The 15,765-nt window shown below is 41.6% G+C and overlaps 4 non-coding genes across 4 annotated transcripts; 2 read left to right on the top strand and 2 right to left on the bottom strand.

Annotated features, from left to right (window-relative positions):
• Positions 1-732: 732 nt before the first annotated feature.
• On the bottom strand, positions 733-804 carry TRNAQ-UUG (transfer RNA glutamine (anticodon UUG)). Its single transcript has one exon. It is a non-coding gene; the product is annotated as a tRNA-Gln (tRNA).
• A 4,057-nt stretch (positions 805-4,861) lies between these two features.
• On the top strand, positions 4,862-4,933 carry TRNAQ-CUG (transfer RNA glutamine (anticodon CUG)). Its single transcript has one exon. It is a non-coding gene; the product is annotated as a tRNA-Gln (tRNA).
• A 7,644-nt stretch (positions 4,934-12,577) lies between these two features.
• Positions 12,578-12,649, top strand: TRNAQ-CUG (transfer RNA glutamine (anticodon CUG)). Its single transcript has one exon. It is a non-coding gene; the product is annotated as a tRNA-Gln (tRNA).
• Positions 12,650-13,475: 826 nt separating this feature from the next.
• Positions 13,476-13,547, bottom strand: TRNAQ-UUG (transfer RNA glutamine (anticodon UUG)). Its single transcript has one exon. It is a non-coding gene; the product is annotated as a tRNA-Gln (tRNA).
• Between the last annotated feature and the right edge of the window lie 2,218 nt (positions 13,548-15,765).

Raw genomic sequence — 15,765 nt, 5'->3', positions numbered from 1 at the left:
CCTTTCCAGTATCTATGTATACATGGCTATATCCATCTAGATAGCGATAATACAATATAAAGAAATGAATTAATCATAAACATAAGTACAGAAGCTGAAAACTAAAAACTGTTCTTTCCCATCCACAATTTGAGCAAGAGGTTCTTTTTCTTTCTCATCTGTATGATCAGTAATAAGATAGTTAATTTTGCTGATTTCTTATCTGACAACATTCTTGACTTACACAGTTCATTTAATTGTGCATTTCTTTGAAAGAGGAATTCAGATTAATACATCTGACATGTCTTTCGAAAGATTCTACTTCATGGTTATGGATTTACTTTAGAAAAACAGAGTGTAAATATCTGTGTGTCTGAATTTCAAGATTGTTATTTAAAAGTTCATCTCTTCTGTCCCCTAAATACACAATTTGATTCCTCAAGTTTTCTTTTAATGAAGGCTTTCCAATTAAAAAAGTTCCTTGTTCCCCTTATCAATAACAGTAAGATTTAAACAAGTAATATCTTGCATCAGCCCCTTGTGATGAGTTTGAGAAAACAGAGTCAGCTCACAAAATGTCTCATTATTTTGAGCAATTTAATTTCCATGTTTTCTAAAAGTTCTATAATTTGCTCACATCAAATAGACTTTTAAAATACAATCAATAAATTAATGTTTCACTCTACCCGTGTTAGATTTATGATATTTATGAATACACTTGACAGAAAAAGATTTGGTCATAAGTCATGAAAGTGGTCCCACCGAGAATTGAACTCGGATCCTTGGATTCAAAGTCCAAAGTGCTAACCATTACACCATGGAACCTCCCATGTGACAGGGGAGCAAATTGCTGCAGCAATGTGGACATTTCACATTTTTTATTTTCTACAGTCAAAGACAAACAGAATTGTATTACTTTTCTATTCTGTTCAACTCTTGCCCATTGAACTATGTTAGGGAAGTATGTTGCACAAAGGACTCAAGTAACGCTATGACTCTGTTGAACAGTACTTTTTATGTGAGATAAGATTTTGCAATAAAAATTAACATTTCCCCGTGAATGCAATCTCTTCTGTCAAAACGGAAAGCTCAACCTAGTACAGGTGGGTTGATGGTGTTATGCTTGTCAATCTGGACTCTGAAAACAGGGATCTAAGTACAAAGCTCAGTGGGACTTATCTAAACTTTACGATTTTGTTTCCATTCAGTTCTTAGAAGTATTAATTGGAAAAACATCTCATTTACTTATAAACTTGTACGTATCAACTTATATGTATGTATCTCCCTATATATCGCTATATGTCTATGTATATTTATCGGAAAATATAAATATATACATTATAAAAATACATATAATTAATAGAGGTGAAAATAATGAACAGTTGTTGCCTCTCCGCATTTGAAACATGAGCGCCTTCTCCTTCCTCTTCTATATGTCCTGAAATTGAGATAGTCACTTTTTAATCAATTTTGATCTAACAACATAGTTGATTTGTACAAAGCATATCATACGATCTGTGAATAATTGTAAAAAAGAAAATTAGATCAGTACCTTTGAGGCCTCCAAGCAAAAGCTTATTTTTCATGATTGCAGATCGACTGTTGAAAATCAGCATGAGAAATGTTTTATTTCACAATTTCCATACTAATATACAAAAAACATTTCTACTATCTGAATGATACCGTCATTGTGGTTCTCTAGGTTTGATTTAAGAAAACATCTCTTTCAACATGTGCTATATTCGCCTTATCAATAGTGTGGAAATCTTCAAAAAGAAATGCTGGGAATCAGCCCTCTGAAATGCATTTGAGAAAAACAGGATAGGATTTTGTAATGTCACACTATTTTGTCTAGGAATGTGATGTAAAAGTATTATAAAGTTTGTATTTCTGTAACTTGTTCAAGCTGTTGGACATTTTGAAAGGAGTCAATATTTGTCTCTTTCAACCTACTGGTGTTGGATTGGAGCTATCAATAAACAAAGATGACAGAAATGGAAAAGGTCAAGAGTAGTAAAGAAGTACCTCAAAGAATTGCACTGGTACCTTTGCATGCAAAGTCCAAAGTGCCAACCATTGCTCTTTGGAGCCACCCATGTGAGAGACAGAGAAATGGATGTAGTAGTTTGGAAATGTAGAATGTTTTAATATTCTTCAGTCAAAGATGATCATTATTTTGTAAATTGCATGTCCTGATAAACGTTTGCACATTTAACACTGTTATGGAGAATGTAGCTGAAAAGAATCAAATCACATTATCGCTCTTTACACTATGAGCATTCAACTGAGATATCTTTTCATCAATGTAAGAAAAGCCCCCGCACTGATGCGCTCTCTTTTGTCTCAATAGAAAAATCCCTCATGTATGGCGGGGTTCCATGGTGTAATGGTTAGCACTCTGGACTCTGAATCCAGCAAACCGAGTTCAAATCTCGGTGGGACCTGCTTGAAATATGAGATTTAATATTTCACTAATTTCTTAGAATTTGGACTTGGAAAAACATAACGTCAAAGTTTTATACTGAAACTTATCAACGTATAAGTATGTATCTATGTATACATGGCTATATCCATCTAGATAGCGATAATACAATATAAAGAAATGAATTAATCATAAACATAAGTACAGAAGCTGAAAACTAAAAACTGTTCTTTCCCATCCACAATTTGAGCAAGAGGTTCTTTTTCTTTCTCATCTGTATGATCAGTAATAAGATACTTAATTTTGCTGATTTCCTATCTGACAACATTCTTGACTTACACAGTTCATTTAATTGTGCATTTCTTTGAAAGAGGAATTCAGATTAATACATCTGACATGTCTTTCGAAAGATTCTACTTCATGGTTATGGATTTACTTTAGAAAAACAGAGTGTAAATATCTGTGTGTCTGAATTTCAAGATTGGTATTTAAAAGTTCATCTCTTCTGTCCCCTAAATACACAATTTGATTCCTCAAGTTTTCTTTTAATGAAGGCTTTCCAATTAAAAAAGTTCCTTGTTCCCCTTATCAATAACAGTAAGATTTAAACAAGTAATATCTTGCATCAGCCCCTTGTGATGAGTTTGAGAAAACAGAGTCAGCTCACAAAATGTCTCATTATTTTGAGCAATTTAATTTCCATGTGTTCTAAAAGTTCTATAATTTGCTCACATCAAATAGACTTTTAAAATACAATCAATAAATTAATGTTTCACTCTACCCGTGTTAGATTTATGATATTTATGAATACACTTGACAGAAAAAGATTTGGTCATAAGTCATGAAAGTGGTCCCACCGAGATTTGAACTTGGATCCTTGGATTCAAAGTGCTAACCATTACACCATGGAACCTCCCATGTGACAGGGGAGCAAATTGCTGCAGCAATGTGGACATTTCCCATTTTTTATTTTCTACAGTCAAAGACAAACAGAATTGTATTACTTTTCTATTCTGTTGAACTCTTGCCCATTGAACTATGTTAGGGAAGTATGTTGCACAAAGGACTCAAGTAACGCTATGACTCTGTTGAACAGTACTTTTTATGTGAGATAAGATTTTGCAATAAAAATTAACATTTCCCCGTGAATGCAATCTCTTCTGTCAAAACGGAAAGCTCAACCTAGTACAGGTGGGTTGATGGTGTTATGCTTGTCAATCTGGACTCTGAAAACAGGGATCTAAGTACAAAGCTCAGTGGGACTTATCTAAACTTTACGATTTTGTTTCCATTCAGTTCTTAGAAGTATTAATTGGAAAAACATCTCATTTACTTATAAACTTGTACGTATCAACTTATATGTATGTATCTCCCTATATATCGCTATATGTCTATGTATATTTATCGGAAAATATAAATATATACATTATAAAAATACATATAATTAATAGAGGTGAAAATAATGAACAGTTGTTGCCTCTCCGCATTTGAAACATGAGCGCCTTCTCCTTTCTCTTCTATATGTCCTGAAATTGAGATAGTCACTTTTTAATCAATTTTGATCTAACAACATAGTTGATTTGTACAAAGCATATCATACGATCTGTGAATAATTGTAAAAAAGAAAATTAGATCAGTACCTTTGAGGCCTCCAAGCAAAAGCTTATTTTTCATGATTGCAGATCGACTGTTGAAAATCAGCATGAGAAATGTTTTATTTCACAATTTCCATACTAATATACAAAAAACATTTCTACTATCTGAATGATACTGTCATTGTGGTTCTCTAGGTTTGATTTAAGAAAACATCTCTTTCAAAATGTGCTATATTCGCCTTATCAATAGTGTGGAAATCTTCAAAAAGGAATGCTGGGAATCAGCCCTCTGAAATGCATTTGAGAAAAACAGGATATGATTTTGTAATGTCACACTATTTTGTCTAGGAATGTGATGTAAAAGTATTATAAAGTTTGTATTTCTGTAACTTGTTCAAGCTGTTGGACATTTTGAAAGGAGTCAATATTTGTCTCTTTCAACCTACTGGTGTTGGATTGGAGCTATCAATAAACAAAGATGACAGAAATGGAAAAGGTCAAGAGTAGTAAAGAAGTGCCTCAAAGAATTGGACTGGTACCTTTGCATGCAAAGTCCAAAGTGCCAACCATTGCTCTTTGGAGCCACCCATGTGAGAGACAGAGAAATGGATGTAGTAGTTTGGAAATGTAGAATGTTTTAATATTCTTCAGTCAAAGATGATCATTATTTTGTAAATTGCATGTCCTGATAAACGTTTGCACATTTAACACTGTTATGGAGAATGTAGCTGAAAAGAATCAAATCACATTATCGCTCTTTACACTATGAGCATTCAACTGAGATATCTTTTCATCAATGTAAGAAAAGCCCCCGCACTGATGCGCTCTCTTTTGTCTCAATGGAAAAATCCCTCATGTATGGCGGGGTTCCATGGTGTAATGGTTAGCACTCTGGACTCTGAATCCAGCGATCCGAGTTCAAATCTCGGTGGGACCTGCTTGAATTATGAGATTTAATATTTCACTAATTTCTTAGAATTTGGACTTGGAAAAACATAACGTCAAAGTTTTATACTGAAACTTATCAACGTATAAGTATTATGGCTGAGATACCCGCCACCCCCTCTCAACACAATCCCCAAGGATGGGAAACCGGAAACAGTTCTGAAGTTTTTGGAAGACGGGAGGGAGTAACCCTCCCGGCCGTATTTATTAAAATATGAAACAAAATTAAAACATTAAATAAACAGTTTCATATTATGTACAATTTCATTACCACATTGCGATGTTTGGCTAACCTTAACAGATTCTCTAATACAAAGGTTCTCCTAGCCGAACTAACATCCTACAAAAGATTTACTTGAAATTTTGAAATTGTACATCCTAACGTTTAAGGGCCAACGGCAAGGTCGTAACCGGTGTCAAGATCCCTAACCCAGAAATATCGCCCTCACTTGTGAGGGGCGGCCCAGAGGCGTACCTCAAGTGCAATTACCAATTTCCCTTGACTTGACGGGGGCCCCAATAAAACTCGACGCCACTTAGAGGTCGTACGAGGACTCGTGTGAGGTATCTAGAAGGTAGCGTAGACCCCCCTCAAACCCCACACAACTTACCACATCTGCCGTCGCAGACGTCCTGGCCCCGGGAAATTCCCCAGGAGGGGGCTGTAACCCCTCCTACCCAGGAAGGGGCCTTGACCGCCTTTCCTTTTCTTTCGGTGACCCATCCTTAGAAGGGACCGCCTCCCCGTTGAGGGGCCAATGGCCACCTCCCCCGAGCGCTCCCATCCGTGCTGGGTGACGCCCACTCATAGGGATCTTCCAATTAGTGCTCACCGATCATGACCTTACCGCCCGACCAAAATAAATACGACAATGCTAACTAAATGAGTAAACTAAAAAGACAGTAGCAACTACAATTTTATTAAAAGCATGCTTACCAATGAACACTAAAGCAGAATTTCTTTATTTGCGAAACGTAACACAAATCGACCATTCTTTATTACATACTCAAAATCATCACGATAATACCACAACCTGTAAACGAAAATCAGAGTTATCCATCAACTTTATTCAAAAACCACTTGCTGTCCTCAGGGGCTGGTGGGTGGGTCAAAATTGGCTCTTCGTTCCGTCTCGAGCTCACGTGCAGCGAGGAGGTGCAGCTTCAGAGCACAGGAACAAGAGGATGCCTTCTGATCTTGCTTCTCCTTTTATCCGTCTTCAGGGCGGGCGTAAACCCGCCCCTGCCTGCCCCAAGGGCGTGGCCAGCCGCGTCAGTGTCTAGGCCAACCCACTCTAGGGCGGGAAAAGGCGCGCCCCGGCTACGCCGCTTCGGGCATACCAGCCGAGACTCGCCTCCCGCCCAAGATGGCTTCCCGGGGGGATCGTGGTACTCCGCCATAGGTTCGGGGGGACCGAGTGGTCGCCCCTTTCCATATGGCTGAGATACCCGCCACCCCCTCTCAACACAATCCCCAAGGATGGGAAACCGGAAACAGTTCTGAAGTTTTTGGAAGACGGGAGGGAGTAACCCTCCCGGCCGTATTTATTAAAATATGAAACAAAATTAAAACATTAAATAAACAGTTTCATATTATGTACAATTTCATTACCACATTGCGATGTTTGGCTAACCTTAACAGATTCTCTAATACAAAGGTTCTCCTAGCCGAACTAACATCCTACAAAACATTTACTTGAAATTTTGAAATTGTACATCCTAACGTTTAAGGGCCAACGGCAAGGTCGTAACCGGTGTCAAGATCCCTAACCCAGAAATATCGCCCTCACTTGTGAGGGGCGGCCCAGAGGCGTACCTCAAGTGCAATTACCAATTTCCCTTGACTTGACGGGGGCCCCAATAAAACTCGACGCCACTTAGAGGTCGTACGAGGACTCGTGTGAGGTATCTAGAAGGTAGCGTAGACCCCCCCAAACCCCACACAACTTACCACATCTGCCGTCGCAGACGTCCTGGCCCCGGGAAATTCCCCAGGAGGGGGCTGTAACCCCTCCTACCCAGGAAGGGGCCTTGACCGCCTTTCCTTTTCTTTCGGCGACCCATCCTTAGAAGGGACCGCCTCCCCGTTGAGGGGCCAATGGCCACCTCCCCCGAGCGCTCCCATCCGTGCTGGGTGACGCCCACTCATAGGGATCTTCCAATTAGTGCTCACCGATCATGACCTTACCGCCACAGGCCGGATAGTTGACCGGCTATCCGGACCCCCCACAACACTCCTACCTAAAGGTCATGGTATAACGTTTTTAGCCATGCTAAGAAGTCTCCTATGAGTAACTCATTCCCCACCCGAGACAACTGCACTCCATCCCCCAAATACATACTGTCATCATTAATACACCCATGCGAAATAGAATGCAGTGTCTTGGAACGGAACAACCTACTCACTTTGTTATTAAGCTTTCTAACAGAATGATTTAAAGCAGGAACCGAAATAGCCCCCCGCCACACTTTTCGTGGGATCATATGGGACCACGCAATTGTGCACCCTGGAACTCTCCTCGCTAACCAACTTACAGTGGAAAGCATCGCCTCAAGAAGAAGTCGTCTACCAGTGGTGACCAAATCATTACCCCCAAGATGTACTATGACTACAGACGGCGGTGACCTCGTCCGCCCTAGCAAACCCTCAAAAAATGATTGAAACTGGTCAATACAGAGACCGCCTCTTCCGTAGAAGGACACACTGTACCCGTATTCCCCAGCTACGTGAATCATGTCACCTGCCTTGAATACGTCTGCGGCACGTCTCACGTATGAGTGGCCCACGACCCACACCTCCTTTTTCACAGCCGGTGATGTCTGACCGCTGGCCCGGTGTTGGGTCGACTGCAAAGTCCGCCCCGCCTCGTAGGCTTGCGCAACTGAAAACCAAACAAAAACAAGAAGCGTGAGTACATTGTTACAGCTTCACAACATGTGCAACCGCACATACCTTTTATAACAATTGGAGGACCAACGCCCCACCCGTTTAACTTGTTCCACATTCAGACCCCTGGCTGTAGCTTCTGTAGCAGCCCCTATCCGAAAGGAATGGGTCCCAAACTCGCCCGGGTTCAAGCCCGCAGCGGCAATCGGCATCGCAAGCACCCGCTGAAACTGAAACTTTGTCAGTGGGGTGGCGTCAGCGTGTCTCAACAAGGTCCCCCCCCATGATGCCACCCTTCGTGCTAAATAATCTTCTAAACACTTTACCGGGCACATGGAGGACCCGGGAATCCTGCGTATGATTACGCAGTCACCCATCCCACTTTGATCGGTCTTGGACCTGACAAATGAGACCGTTATTGTCTCCCCTCTGATCTGGACGTGCTCCTGGCACAATCCTCCTGTCACATCCTGCTTGTTCCTCGCCACTAGTTCGCTTACCCGCATAGCCCCATGGAATGCCAGCGTAAAAGCGGCTCGGAATAACACCGTCTCAAACTGAGATGAACACGTAGCAGGGAGTCTGGATAATAACTGGGCCAGCCTATCCAAACCTATCGGGCGCCTCTCGTCTACTCTTCGACCCTCAAGGCGTTGCCACCCCCGTAGCGCTTTCTGTACAACGAAAGACGCTGTCGGGTCATGGATACCATGAGCCCTAGCAACAAAGGAAATGGCAGCCCGATGCCTCTGAGCCGTGGCCACCGATTTCCCGACCAAATGTAAGGACATCAGAAAATTAACCACCCACTCCTCCTGGCCCCAAAGCTCCTCTCTATCAGTCCCCAAAAAGGCTAAATAGGACCGGAACGCCCCTTCATATGCCTTCCTCGTCCTGGGTGCTAAGCTCTCTCCCACGAGGTTACGAAGTTCGGGGCACCGAGAGACCAGAGAGCTTCGGGAAAGGGTGCCGGCTCCGGGTCCGCTGTGGGAAGAAAACCCCAGAAAGCCTGCATACGAAAACGAGACAGTGCATCAGCCGCCTGGTTCATTACCCCTGGGACATGTCTTGCTCTGAATAGCACATTCAATTGCATACACAGTAAAAAATTTCCTTGAGCAGTCTCAAAATCCATTTGCATCTTGCTGCCTGACTATTGATACACTCGACCACGGTCATATTGTCCGACCAAAATACCACAGAGTGATCTTTGAACCCCTCGGGCCAAGTTCTCAGGGCCACTAAAATGGGGAAAAGTTCCAGGAAAGCAATGTTACTTGTCAGTCCACTGTCATGCCACCATGTCGGCCACTTTTGTGCAGACCATCTTGTGCCGAAGATGGCACCGAAACCTATGCTCCCTGCCGAATCTGTCCACAGCCCCAGCTCCTCAGAGGACACGGCCGGTTTATTCCAGACGACTCAGCCATTGAAATCCGCCAGAAATGCCAACCAAATGCGCATGTCCTGGCGGACCTCTGCCGAGAGCCTTGTGCGATGATGGCCCTCCTTCAGGCCGACCATGGCTTGAGCAATCGAACGGGAAAAGGGGCGGGCCATTGGTATAACCCTCAGGGCAAAATTCAACTGGCCAACTAACTGCTGTAATTGATGCAGCTTAACCTTAGGTCCACTTATACACATTTGCAGGGATGTCCTGAACTTTGACACTTTGTCAGCTGGTAAACGAAAACAACCTTCTCCGGAGTCTAACTCGATCCCCAGAAACTCGAGGCAAGTGGAAGGCCCCACAGTCTTACCTGGTGCCAATGGCACGCCAAACTGATTCATCAAGACACAAAACTGCGCCAAAGCCTGCCCACATTCCGGATCCCCGGCTGCCCCCAGGAACAAAAAATCATCAAGGTAATGCATCACATGTTGGAAACCCGTCTTCCTTGTGAAAACCCATTGTAGAAAACTACTGAATTTTTCGAAATAGGCACAAGATATAGAGCACCCCATCGGCATACACCTATCCATGTAATAATGACCCTGAAACATGAAACCTAGGAGACGCTGATCGTCTGGATGTACCGGGAGCAACCGGAACGCTGACTCGATATCAGATTTTGCCATCAGCGCCCCGGGCCCCAGGCGATTCAAAATGGCTACGGCCTCATCGAAGGATGCGTACCGCACCGAACACACTTCCGGGTCTATCGCTTCGTTTACGGAAAGACCACGTGGGGCTGACAAATTATGTATCAGCCGAAACTCACCCGGGTCCTTCTTTGGGACCACACCTAAAGGGGAACAAACAAAGTTAAGAACCGGTGGTACACTAAACGGACCGGCGACTCGACCTCGAGTAACCTCCTTCCTGATCTTATCCTGTACCACGGTCGTATGCTGGAAGACCGATAGCTGATTTTTACATTTCTCTACACCTTGAAAGTCCCCCACTGGGATGCGGAAACCATAAGAAAACTCGTTCCGCAACACCCCAGCAGAAGTACGATCCGGGTATTCACTGAGCCAAGGAATCATTGCCAAGGTATCAATCGGGGTAGGTAAAGGCGCCCCTCGGACTATGTTAGACCTGTTTGGCGCCTCCTCTACCCCCGTTATCACCCGTTTTGGCTCTGCACGTGGACTCAGGATGGGATGATTGCCCACACCCACTACATTCGTGTCTAAATTTGCACGATCCCTGGGGCCTAGTACATTTACCCCTGTTGAAGTTCCAACAAACCCCCCTTTTTCCTGTATTGCCGGCAGGCCTCGAGTAATTGTCGGTACCCGCACCTGATCGAAAGGGCGTCCCCGCGTACTGGCGGGAGGATTCGCCAACGTTACTCCCTACTAATGGCAATTTTAACATACCAGTATCCTCCATTTTGGACCATGACACAGAATCATAACAATCCCACGTTAAGTTTTTATCATGTTCTTTAGCCTTCCTAAACAGGTTATCATAGCAGAACCAATGATTACCCTCGTGTGATACCGAGTACCCCATGATTCGTGACTGATAAATCGGCAATTCGGGTAACAGATCGGGCCTTCGTTCCCCCAAGATCGATGTAAAAACCCCCCACGCTTTGCCCCAATTGCCAATGTTTTCATTTACCTTAAAGGCGGCCATTTTTGCGCGCCAAACACTCGGATGCATGAGATCCTTCTGGCCCTTAACATGCTCCATCTCATAGTGATCAGTAAGCAACGAGAAGATGTTTACGTACTCCCCTGCCCATATCTTCTCTTTAATAGCCAAAGGAACATGCTGACCCAACTTTTCCCTACGAGAGGGTGCTGACTCATCCCTCGCAATCGGCAATGGCCGCTTACCTGAACCGGACGCTGCCTCTGCTACTGAACCAGTCCCCTGTGGCTTCTCTACAGCTGCAGCCGGCGTGGACACCTTCGCTGCCTCCCGTGACTCACGCAGTTGCTTCATCAGCACCTGTGCGTCGACAGCCGTGGCGCCCTCGCTACCTTTACTCAACCACGCTGCTATTTGTGCTGCCAGCTTGGGCGGCATATCTTCCCCGGACACGGGGGTGACCACAACGGGAATCGGATTCCCTTCCTCCGGCACGGGAGTGGGTGCCTCGAGCGGGGTACTGGGACCCGGGATGTCTTTCCCAGCTGTTCCTCTCCTGGGCCTCTTGTTTTTCCCTCCCGGGGCTGCTCCCGCCAAAGGACGTTTCGGTCCCCCTTCATCGTTTTCATCCATTCGCCTCTTTAGTTCGGTCATCTCTTTCATGAGAACGCGCAGCATCTGGTCAGTAGTCATGCGCTTTCCCGCCTTCTTCGGCATTCTCCAACAGAGTATCTGAAAAACAAACAAGAACGATTACAACGCTCAAAATTGGCTCTTCGTTCCGTCTCGAGCTCACGTGCAGCGAGGAGGTGCAGCTTCAGAGCACAGGAACAAGAGGATGCCTTCTGATCTTGCTTCTCCTTTTATCCGTCTTCAGGGCGGGCGTAAACCCGCCCCTGCCTGCCCCAAGGGCGTGGCCAGCCGCGTCAGTGTCTAGGCCAACCCACTCTAGGGCGGGAAAAGGCACGCCCCGGCTACGCCGCTTCGGGCATACCAGCCGAGACTCGCCTCCCGCCCAAGATGGCTTCCCGGGGGGATCGTGGTACTCCGCCATACATTCGGGGGGACCGAGTGGTCGCCCCTTTCCAGTATCTATGTATACATGGCTATATCCATCTAGATAGCGATAATACAATATAAAGAAATGAATTAATCATAAACATAAGTGTCACACTATTTTGTCTAGGAATGTGATGTAAAAGTATTATAAAGTTTGTATTTCTGTAACTTGTTCAAGCTGTTGGACATTTTGAAAGGAGTCAATATTTGTCTCTTTCAACCTACTGGTGTTGGATTGGAGCTATCAATAAACAAAGATGACAGAAATGGAAAAGGTCAAGAGTAGTAAAGAAGTACCTCAAAGAATTGGACTGGTACCTTTGCATGCAAAGTCCAAAGTGCCAACCATTGCTCTTTGGAGCCACCCATGTGAGAGACAGAGAAATGGATGTAGTAGTTTGGAAATGTAGAATGTTTTAATATTCTTCAGTCAAAGATGATCATTATTTTGTAAATTGCATGTCCTGATAAACGTTTGCACATTTAACACTGTTATGGAGAATGTAGCTGAAAAGAATCAAATCACATTTTCGCTCTTTACATTATGAGCAGTCAACTGAGATATCTTTTCATCAATGTAAGAAAAGCCCCCGCACTGATGCGCTCTCTTTTGTCTCAATGGAAAAATCCCTCACGTATGGCGGGGTTCCATGGTGTAATGGTTAGCACTCTGGACTCTGAATCCAGCGATCCGAGTTCAAATCTCGGTGGGACCTGCTTGAATTATGAGATTTAATATTTCACTAATTTCTTAGAATTTGGACTTGGAAAAACATAACGTCAAAGTTTTATACTGAAACTTATCAACGTATAAGTATGTATCTATGTATACATGGCTATATCCATCTAGATAGCGATAATACAATATAAAGAAATGAATTAATCATAAACATAAGTACAGAAGCTGAAAACTAAAAACTGTTCTTTCCCATCCACAATTTGAGCAAGAGGTTCTTTTTCTTTCTCATCTGTATGATCAGTAATAAGATAGTTAATTTTGCTGATTTCTTATCTGACAACATTCTTGACTTACACAGTTCATTTAATTGTGCATTTCTTTGAAAGAGGAATTCAGATTAATACATCTGACATGTCTTTCGAAAGATTCTACTTCATGGTTATGGATTTACTTTAGAAAAACAGAGTGTAAATATCTGTGTGTCTGAATTTCAAGATTGTTATTTAAAAGTTCATCTCTTCTGTCCCCTAAATACACAATTTGATTCCTCAAGTTTTCTTTTAATGAAGGCTTTCCAATTAAAAAAGTTCCTTGTTCCCCTTATCAATAACAGTAAGATTTAAACAAGTAATATCTTGCATCAGCCCCTTGTGATGAGTTTGAGAAAACAGAGTCAGCTCACAAAATGTCTCATTATTTTGAGCAATTTAATTTCCATGTTTTCTAAAAGTTCTATAATTTGCTCACATCAAATAGACTTTTAAAATACAATCAATAAATTAATGTTTCACTCTACCCGTGTTAGATTTATGATATTTATGAATACACTTGACAGAAAAAGATTTGGTCATAAGTCATGAAAGTGGTCCCACCGAGATTTGAACTCGGATCCTTGGATTCAAAGTCCAAAGTGCTAACCATTACACCATGGAACCTCTCATGTGACAGGGGAGCAAATTGCTGCAGCAATGTGGACATTTCACATTTTTTATTTTCTACAGTCAAAGACAAACAGAATTGTATTACTTTTCTATTCTGTTCAACTCTTGCCCATTGAACTATGTTAGGGAAGTATGTTGCACAAAGGACTCAAGTAACGCTATGACTCTGTTGAACAGTACTTTTTATGTGAGATAAGATTTTGCAATAAAAATTAACATTTCCCCGTGAATGCAATCTCTTCTGTCAAAACGGAAAGCTCAACCTAGTACAGGTGGGTTGATGGTGTTATGCTTGTCAATCTGGACTCTGAAAACAGGGATCTAAGTACAAAGCTCAAAGGGACTTATCTAAACTTTACGATTTTGTTTCCATTCAGTTCTTAGAAGTATTAATTGGAAAAACATCTCATTTACTTATAAACTTGTACGTATCAACTTATATGTATGTATCTCCCTATATATCGCTATATGTCTATGTATATTTATCGGAAAATATAAATATATACATTATAAAAATACATATAATTAATAGAGGTGAAAATAATGAACAGTTGTTGCCTCTCCGCATTTGAAACATGAGCGCCTTCTCCTTCCTCTTCTATATGTCCTGAAATTGAGATAGTCACTTTTTAATCAATTTTGATCTAACAACATAGCTGATTTGTACAATGCATATCATACGATCTGTGAATAATTGTAAAAAAGAAAATTAGATCAGTACCTTTGAGGCCTCCAAGCAAAAGCTTATTTTTCATGATTGCAGATCGACTGTTGAAAATCAGCATGAGAAATGTTTTATTTCACAATTTCCATACTAATATACAAAAAACATTTCTACTATCTGAATGATACCGTCATTGTGGTTCTCTAGGTTTGATTTAAGAAAACATCTCTTTCAAAATGTGCTATATTCGCCTTATCAATAGTGTGGAAATCTTCAAAAAGGAATGCTGGGAATCAGCCCTCTGAAATGCATTTGAGAAAAACAGGATAGGATTTTGTAATGTCACACTATTTTGTCTAGGAATGTGATGTAAAAGTATTATAAAGTTTGTATTTCTGTAACTTGTTCAAGCTGTTGGACATTTTGAAAGGAGTCAATATTTGTCTCTTTCAACCTACTGGTGTTGGATTGGAGCTATCAATAAACAAAGATGACAGAAATGGAAAAGGTCAAGAGTAGTAAAGAAGTACCTCAAAGAATTGGACTGGTACCTTTGCATGCAAAGTCCAAAGTGCCAACCATTGCTCTTTGGAGCCACCCATGTGAGAGACAGAGAAATGGATGTAGTAGTTTGGAAATGTAGAATGTTTTAATATTCTTCAGTCAAAGATGATCATTATTTTGTAAATTGCATGTCCTGATAAACGTTTGCACATTTAACACTGTTATGGAGAATGTAGCTGAAAAGAATCAAATCACATTATAGCTCTTTACACTATGAGCCTTCAACTGAGATATATTTTCATCAATGTAAGAAAAGCCCCCGCACTGATGCGCTCTCTTTTGTCTCAATGGAAAAATCCCTCATGTATGGCGGGGTTCCATGGTGTAATGGTTAGCCCTCTGGACTCTGAATCCAGCGATCCGAGTTCAAATCTCGGTGGGACCTGCTTGAATTATGAGATTTAATATTTCACTAATTTCTTAGAATTTGGACTTGGAAAAACATAACTTCAAAGTTTTATACTGAAACTTATCAACGTATAAGTATGTATCTATGTATACATGGCTATATCCATCTAGATAGCGATAATACAATATAAAGAAATGAATTAATCATAAACATAAGTACAGAAGCTGAAAACTAAAAACTGTTCTTTCCCATCCACAATTTGAGCAAGAAGTTCTTTTTCTTTCTCATCTGTATGATCAGTAATAAGATAGTTAATTTTGCTGATTTCTTATCTGACAACATTCTTGACTTACACAGTTCATTTAATTGTGCATTTCTTTGAAAGAGGAATTCAGATTAATACATCTGACATGTCTTTCGAAAGATTCTACTTCATGGTTATGGATTTACTTTAGAAAAACAGAGTGTAAATATCTGTGTGTCTGAATTTCAAGATTGTTATTTAAAAGTTCATCTCTTCTGTCCCCTAAATACACAATTTGATTCCTCAAGTTTTCTTTTAATGAAGGCTTTCCAATTAAAAAAGTTCCTTGTTCCCCTTATCAATAACAGTAAGATTTAAACAAGTAATATCT

Source organism: Lissotriton vulgaris, unplaced genomic scaffold, assembly GCF_964263255.1.
Source record: "Lissotriton vulgaris unplaced genomic scaffold, aLisVul1.2 SCAFFOLD_4450, whole genome shotgun sequence".
Taxonomy (NCBI): Eukaryota; Metazoa; Chordata; class Amphibia; order Caudata; family Salamandridae; genus Lissotriton; species Lissotriton vulgaris.
This window is presented reverse-complemented; position numbering and strand designations above follow the sequence as displayed.